The sequence below is a fragment of the Nicotiana sylvestris genome, chromosome 11 (assembly GCF_000393655.2).
Source record: "Nicotiana sylvestris chromosome 11, ASM39365v2, whole genome shotgun sequence".
Lineage (NCBI taxonomy): Eukaryota > Viridiplantae > Streptophyta > Magnoliopsida > Solanales > Solanaceae > Nicotiana > Nicotiana sylvestris.
Window position 1 is genome coordinate 97390880 of NC_091067.1, and position 9309 is coordinate 97400188.

The window sequence follows — 9309 nt, forward strand, 5'->3', positions numbered from 1 at the left end:
CAAAATTTTCTGCGCAGTTTGCACTCGGAAGATTTGTGAGTAGTTAGCAAAACTGTAAATTACTTATACTATTGATTCAATGATGAGAGTAAACTAAAGACTCGACTAGGATGTACGTCTCCTGTGAGTAAAAACCAAGAAAATTGACTAGTAAATGCATCTACTAAAAAAATAAAACATGAATGACCCAGATTAGGAAGTGTGTCTCCTACGGGTGAAACTTGAATGAACCAAACTAGAAAGTGCATCTTCTAGGGGTAAAACTTGTATGAATCACACTAGGAAGTGCGTCTCCTAGGGGTAAAACTTGTATGACTCACACTAGGAAGTGCGTCTCCTAGGGGGTAAAATCTCAATTTAAGAAGTGTGTTGCCTAAAACCAAATATAACTTAAAAGACCCAGACTAGGAAGTGCGTCTCCTAGGGGTAAACTATTAATTTAGGAAGTGCGTCTCCTAAAAGTAAAAATATAACCTGAAAGACCCAGACTAGGAAGTGTGTCTCCTAGGGGTGAAACTTCAATGACTCAAACTAGGAAGTGCATCTCCTGGGGTGAAACCTCAATTTAGGAAGTGCGTCTCCTAAAACAAAATATAACTTGAAAGACCCAAACTAGGAAGTGCATTTCCTAAGGGTGAAACATCAATGACTCAAGTTAGGAAGTGTGTCTCCTATGAATGAACTTAAATTACCCAAACTAGGAAGTGCGTCTCCTAGGTGTAAAATCTTAACTTAGGAAGTGTGTCTCCTAAAACAAAATATAACTTGAAAGACCCTGACTAGAAAGTGCGTCTCCTAATGGGTAAAACTTAAATGACTCCAACTAGGAAGTGTGTCCCTAGGAATGAACTTGAATGAACCAAACTAGGAAGTGCGTCTCCCAGTGGTAAAATCTCAATTTAGGAAATGCATCTCCAAAAAGTATATCCTGAAGAACCCAGACTAGGAAGTGCGTCTCCTAAGGGTGAAATCTCAATTTATGAAGTGCATCTCCTGAAAGTGTATCCTGCAAGACCCATACTAGGACGTGCGTCTCCTAGGGGTAAAACTCTTAATTTAGGAAGTGTGTCTTCTAAAATAAAATATAACTTGAAAACCCAGACTAGGAAGTGTTTCTTCTAGGGGTGATGTATGATCTTCTCAATAGCCTTTGCGTAAGTAGAATTGGGGTATTACACCTGAAAATTTCAAGCTTCTAAGCTTTGATATGAACATAGCTTTCGTTCCTATTTCAAACAAAAAAAACTAGTAAGTTTAAATACAGTGGTTGGTTTGTGGCCTTGACTTTGAGGGCGATTGCTCTTTCAATTGCCATGATAACTTTGATTTCACCTTGAAAGACATTGCTTGCTTATTGACTAACCATTTTCTCTGTCACCCTTATCGCAGAAAACACCTCTGAATCATTCAAACTCAATACCATCTATCCATTGCATTTTGCTCATGAATTGACATTTACCGAACCTTTGTATTTCACATGAATCCCAAAGCACGTTGATTGTTACCGACTGAGTACGCATACTGTTCTTTCCTGAATTATGCCACTTTGATGTGCTGGCCAGATTCTATTTTGTGCAATTGAAAAGCTGGTGACAAATTTTGAAGTCATTTCTCACTTGTTCTGACCAAACAGACTTAAGAAGAAGAAGTAAACACGACAAAAGGAACAGAGTAAAGGACAATGGAAAGAGATGATTCCTAACAAGAAAACTACAAAGTAGAAACTTATCAGATGTGGATACCAACTCTAATGACCATGACATGCACCTTCGGATTAAGTGTCCTAAACTGTCAAGTAATTCTGATGTTCAACTCTTGTTATATCCCTAAACTGTGAAACTGGGCTTCAATGCTCCGATTATCCTATCTGATTCACGATCCTTATTCGACTTGTGGTGCCCGAAGGGTCTTCACCGTCAAGCCTCTCTCATTTTGTTCTTTCTATCAATTTACCGTCGCCTTATGGTTCCTGTGAAGGTATTCACCGATAAGACTCTCATTTTTGTTTTCCTTGTGTAGAACGGAGTGTTGCCTCTGATGAGAATCATACCTCTAACTCGCTTGACTTGGCACTACTCAATGTGATCGGAAGGTATTTATTTGGACCGTAACATAGGCTTTTGGATAGGATTAGAAACAAAGGGTATCATAAAGGCTAAAAAAATAGCTTAAAAGGGCTCAAAATTATAACTTTTGGAATCAGATCTCTTACAACAACCACAACTTCTGCCCCAGTTTCTTTGCTTGGGAACTTTTAAAATTTTATTTTGGTGGGACCGAACCGTGAGGCTGCCTACGTATCCTTAAAAGGAATCAGGTCAAACGTAGTTCATGACATAGGAATTGCTTTGTTTTTGTACTTTTCTCTCTTTTTCTCTTTTTTTTCTTTTCTTTACTCTTTTTCCATTTTTCTTTCTCTTTTTCTCTTCTTTTTCCTCTTTTCTCTCCCTTTTTTTATTCTGTATCATATTTCTAAACTCTGCTTCTAATTCCAAAAGAGAGATATGAAAGAAAAAAAATAAGGCTCAAAGGGGTAACAAAGGATAAAGAGTTTAGATGGAAGAATAAAATGTCTTCGTCATTCCAATCTTCAAAGCATGTCAAATACAAACAACACAATTAAACAAACCAAAGAAATAATACATAATATCTTTTGACTGCATCAGAATTGATAACCATACCCACACATTTGCCTTCTACATCTGTTAAATACAAAGCACCATTGGACAACGCTCTCGTTACCACGAACGGCCCCTGCCAATTTGGAGCAAACTTGCCTTTAGCTTCAACCTGATGCGGCAGGATGCATTTCAATAGTGTTTCTTTATGTTCTATCTACCCCAGTTTCACACAATTCGGGTTTGAAGTGATCTCAAAATGCCTTTACTTATTTCCCTCAAATGTCCCTATCATCTTCAAAATTGTTTCATTACTTCATGACTAAACTAACTTTTAAGATCAGGCTGAGAATTACGCGTGCATGTCATCTCACTAGAGTCAACAAGAAAAGAACTATAAAAGGGAAAGAGAACTAAACAAACACTGACTAAAAATAACAGAAAACATGAAATTGCATCAGATAGATGGTGAAAGGGTTTGAACAACAAAACAAGTCAAATAAGCTGGGGTTACAACCCTGGAACAAAACCAAACAACACTAAACGAGCTACTATGACTGAACAAACTAGGCAAAATAAAAGGATATAAGGGTTTGAGTCACAAGACAATATCCGGATACAACCCTGAAATAACCCGGACAACAGAAATGTCAACAAAATAAACCACCAAGACTCCTTCCCGATTTGCCAAGAGATGGAACATCTTTCCAATTACCAAGCACGGCATCTTAGCCACTGGATTCCATATCAATATTGCCAAGACCACTAAAACTTCAATATCATTAACTTTAATCAGCAAGTTCCCAAGAGGATTCGCATGCTCCCTGTCACTGTCCTTGATCACAATTACCCCTTCTTAAATAATTCTTTCTATTTCCCTTTTCAAAGCACGACAATCTTCAATGATATGCCCTTGGACGTTAGAGTGGTACATTTACCGCACAGTAGGCTGAAAACCTTTTGCATATGGGTCTGGAGTATAGCCGAGGAGTGGCTTAATCAGGCCAGAATGCTTTAACTTTTCAAACAATCTTGTGTAGGACTCCCCGATTGGCGTGAAACTATTTCTTTGCCTTTGTTCCCATCCCTGCCCCTGTTTTCTAGGGTTGTTGGGTGCTCGAAAATGTTGTGAAGGCAAGAGTGCATTATGCGGTGCTGGCGCTCACCATAAGGAGTGACCCGGTAGTTGGACAGATGATCGGACATTGTTTGGATGATAATACTGAGGTAGATTATGTGGAGCTCGGGGATAGGTTTGGGGTTGGGTTGAGGCTGAGTATATTGGTGAGGCATACCCATTGAACCATGTCCTAATCCTGTGACAACCATGGCAACATCATCATGTTCCTTCGACGCAGCAAACTTCCTGTGTCGTTCTGAATTGCTTGTGTTGGGGCTTTTAAAGCAGAATAACTCATGATCTTGCTAGACTTCAGCCCATCTTCTACCATTTCTCCCATTTTTACCACATCATTAAAAGGCCTTACCCACAGCCGAGATCAAATGCCCAAAGTAAGTTGGCTCTTGAGCTTGAAGAAAGCACTCGCCCATCTCTTTTTCTTCCATTAGGGGATTGACTCTGGCAGCTTGCTCTCTCCATATGAGCCTGTATTCTCTAAAGCTTTCATTAGGCTTCTTTTCCATCTTGGTGAGGGACATGCGATCCGGGACAATTTCTATATTGTGCTGGAAGTGCCGGGTAAAGGCCTGAGTCATATCGTCCCATGTATACCACCTGCTAACGTCTTGGCGGGTGTACCACTCCAAAGCTGCCCCACTCAGACTCTAACTAAAATACGCCATCAATAATTTGTCCTTCCCACTGGCGCCTCTCATTTTACTGTAGTAGCCTCTCATATGGGCCATGGGATCTCCATGTCCGTCATACAAATCAAACTTCGGCATCTTAAACCCAGCAGGCAATTGGATGTCAGGAAACAAGCACAAGTCTTTGTAAGCCACACTCATCTGGCTCCCTATCCCTTGCATGTTTCTTAAAGACTGCTCTAAGATTTTCACCTTCCTGGATATCTCATCTTGCTCCACTGTCTTAGCAGGCTTTTGAGTTTCACCGGGATGCTCAAAATGAGGAGCGTGAGAGTATGGTTCCGAGACTTTGAAAGTTGGTTATGGAGCATAGTGTTGGGCATCGGGACTTTGAACACAATTTCGGTAGAGGATCGAGGAAAAGTAGCTGGAGGATGAGCTACAAGAGCATGAGTGTCCAAAGGAGCGAGATATGAGGTGGTTGGCGGGTAGAGTGTGAAAAGGTTGTGGGGAGATATCAACAGCAGTGTGAATCTAGATTTGTGATAGTGGTGGGATAGTTACAAGGTTTTTAGTGTAGTTAGCAGAGAATGAGGGTGGAGGATTCCCTCTGATCCAAGACTGATAAATTTGTGCCATCTGTTGTTTCAACATTTGGACTTCCCTTTTCAATTCAGACTTCGACTCCACAAACTCCCTCGATGGGTCAATAACTCCTGTGTCCAAGTCTTTGCTAGCCATGGCTACCTTGCTCTTTGACATTGTGTTGTATGGAAGAGTTATCAGTTTAAGAACCACAAACCAACTACCTTTCTGCTATAATGAGGATAACAAAGAGGAACAAAATAAAGTCATCATGTTAGTGTTAGGGCACTTAACAGCTAAAAATATCACATTACGTGCAATGCACCTAGCAACAATTAACGGTTCAAGAATGACTTCGAGGGTCACAAGGTCACTTGGCATCATCCCAATTTGTTCATTTCAATCTTCTCTTTTCTTTCCTTTTCTAGCACTTGCTTGCTCATTTCCCTTCCTCTTTTTTCTAATTATCACTCTTTTTTTTTCCTCTCATTTCTCACATCCCATAATTTCACCCCCTTTTTTCATTTCTTTTTTTCCTTTTTCTTTTAATAAAATAAAAAAATGATTCAACCGAACCCTATGTAGGTTGTCTACGTATCATGAAGCTGCATGAATCAGATCTTTGCATAGTTCGGGAAGATCGGGAATAAAGTAAACAAACTAACATTCTCTTTTTCTTTTTTTTTTCTTTTCTTTTTTACCTTAATGACTACTCTGATGAGAAAAGAGAAATAAAAGAAGCAAATTTTTTTTTTTGAATTTTCTAGACTTAATGTTCTATAACCTACTCTAAACTCAAGCTTAACGAGCATATACTTTTTTTCTTTTTTTTCTTTTTGAAACAAACAATCTAAAGGAAATTATTAAGGAAAAAACCCTACAACATAAAAATATTTTTTTGATTCTTTTTTTAGGAAGGAAATCTAAAGAATAAACCAAAGAAAAATATTTTGAATTTTTATTTGATATCCCTGAAGAAAGATTTCGAAACGAGAAATGAACAAGATTAAAAAATATTTTTGGATTTCAGTTTTTGATTACCTAAGGAAGAAACTTTAAAGATAAACAAAAGATAAAGTATGTTTTTTTTTCTTCTACGTACAATATCCTTAAAGTTCTAGTGAAAATAAAAGAATTTTTTCCCATTTTTCGTTAATTTCCCAAAGAAAAACCTCAAAAGAAAATCTTTTTTAGATTTTTGGAATTAATATCTTAAAAGAAAACTCTTAAAGAGTTACTAAAAGAAAATTCTCTTCTTTTTTTTTTTTTTTTAATTTTTAGTCTTGATATACTAAAAGAAATATAAAAGCAATTTATTTATTTATTTTGAGTTCTAGATATTAATTTCCTAAGGAAAACCACCTCAAATAATTATTATTTTTTATTTCTAGAATTAGTCTTCTAAAGAAAACTTCTAATGAAAATATAAAACGCAAAATCTCTTCTTCTTTTTTTGGATTTTTGAGTTATAACACACTTTTTCAAATACAGAGTAGAAAGTACAATAACAAAAGACTCGACATTACTGTACAAAGCTAGAAGGTAAAGGAAGACATAAAAAGAAAAATAGATTCAAAACATAAAAAATAAAAAAACCTCTTTACGCAACTCCTGAATGAGTGATCCTGACTGGATGGTCCTGGGATGTCTGTCATGCTCAAACTCCGGTAAGTAAATCCACACATGTATGAGAAAATTAAGACCAAATAAAGTTAAAGACCTAGAACGTTATGTGAGTCAATAACCCTTCCCGTTGGACACATGCAAGACATGATTGTGACTATTTTTCTAAAATTAACCGATGTGGCTAAAAGTGGCTGAAAATGCAAGGTTTGGCTAAGACCCCACGAAGCCAAGAACCTAAACTCACTAGGAAGACAGAACCCTATGTAGGTTACCTACGTATCACGCCCCGAAAGACGAGAATCAGGTATGCGTAGTTCGGGCAGATTGGATACGGGCAAGAACTAACAAAAACAACTAATTTAGAAAAAAATATTTTTTTTTGTCTTTTTTTTTTGAAAAATGATGAACCATGTAAACACTTTTTGGATTTTCTTTTTCCTTTTTTTATTTTGATTTTCGGAAAATGATGAAAGAGTGCAAAATCATTTTTTGAATTTTTCATTTTTTTTGTCTTTTTCTTAACAAAAATGTGAAAGAAAATATAATTGGGCCCTACTTGCTTTATTTTCATACTTCACCATTTTTTTCTTTTTTTTCATTTGCCATCAACTATCATTGGTCCGCCAAATGACTGTTTTACCCTTGAAGATTGCAACATGCAGCACATAGGATGTATCAAGATGGTCTGTTATTTTGGATACATCTGTCCTAGACGGACCCAACCCCTGTGTTGAGTCCCCTAAGTCAAATGCACGTGATGCAAATAAATGTTCCTACTAGGGATCCGACATGAGGTTATGTTATTCTAAGTTTAAACCTGGGGTTATGTTCTAGACCTGATTTACCCGAGCGGACAACTCGAGCCGAAGAGGGGGCAACGTACCGGGAGCACTGAAGTCTACCCGGCCTTGTTGCTGGCCCAGCCTCGTTCTATTTGGTATAACTTCTACAGAAAAAGCGGGTCATGCGAACGTGTGTACCATTTTTAGAAGACTCAGAGGGGTGGCGTAATAAAACAGTTATATACAATTCAAATAATATCAAAGCGGTAAATAGACAACAATTAGCACAAAAGGTTCACAAAATACAGTAATATGAACAATAAAATATGTGGTCGGCCTAAATATGTTCCTAACGATCAAAATAAAATAGAATAGCGAACATATAAAACTCAAATTTCAGTTTTGCTTCCTTTAAATCCTAACCCCACGATTGTACATTGTCATCAAATAAGCGGCATAAAAACTCACAAATAAGCATATTGGTTACATGGCAACGCACAAAATGATGCCATTTTTCTATACCAAATTTGTAGCATTTTTAAAATGAACAAGGATCCAGAATGTTTCTCTACTCAACTTAACCAATAGACTCTACTAACTACAAGAAAAATTGGATAATAAGCAGAAAAGATTACTAATTCCTATAAATAATCTAGAACTAACAAGAACCTAAAGGCACTAAAGATAATTTTTTAAATGGAAACAATGTTGAGGAACTTTTAAAGTTACAAGAAAAGTAGAATTCTAGACGAGCAAAACTTATGTACAAAACTCCATATTTCAATTTTTGAGCAACTTAAATGTCACATCCTACTTAACAGTGAATCTACAATTCTTCAAAGATATTTCAACCAACTAATTACGAACACAAAAATAGTGAAAATCAATTCCCACATGCTTTTATAAATGTAGGCCAAAGAAACTTCTGTCACTATTAAAAACCAAACTAAGTTATATATTCCCAAATCCTCACTTAATTAGAGCTCAAATCATATTAAAATCCATGCGAAAATAGATTGTAGAGGAGGAAAGAGATGGACCTGAAGTAGTTTTTCGATTGATATAATTTCTGCAATTTACAACAGCTAAGGTGAGCAATGAAAGAATCCGAGCAATTTCAATTTTCAAACAGGCGCAGCAAACCACAACCGGATAACCCGAACGACGATCAACAAGGGCGACGAATGCGACTCGAACTCTAACACTCTAATAATTTTTTCTATCTGTGACCTCTTAAAATTTTCCCTCTTCTGAAACTAAAGAAAAACCCTCCTTTTAAACCTTAATTTTTCTCCTCCCTCTTTTTCCAACTCGTAACTCCAACCCTCTGTTTCTGCTGAGACCAAAACAAACTATATCTCAAACTCACTGGATATTTCAATCAATTTACAACAGCTTTTGATGGGAAAGAACTTTGTTAATTTTTTAGCTGGTCTATTTAATAGATCTGTGAGGAAGACGGTGCTGGCTTTTAGGTGTTATTGGATGTGCTTAGTGATAGTAATGGAAGGATAATAATATTTTATGATTATAAGGAAGTTGAACACATTGGGTTGTGGCTTAAGGGTGGACCTCGGTGAAGCTCACATGGTGAAAAATGGAAAAAGATAAAAAGTTATGATGATGGTGAAGTTTTGGAGGTTGGGGTGTGGGCGGCGGTGTTTTTGTGTAACGGCTGCTTGGTGTTTGAGGTGTATCGAGGAAGAAGATCTTCAGGGAGGGTCTATTTTTGTGTATTGCGGCGGATTCCAAAGTCTGGGGGTCTTTAGCTCTAGGTTTCCCCTCTCCCATAGAAATGGCCAAAAAAATTAGGTCTAGGGTCTAGGTAAGTTTTGTAGGGTTTTTTAGATTAAGGGGTATGAGCCTAGGAATTATGGGCTTGGGAATTATGGGCTAGGTTCGAAAATTAGGCTTAAAATGGGTTGTTTGAG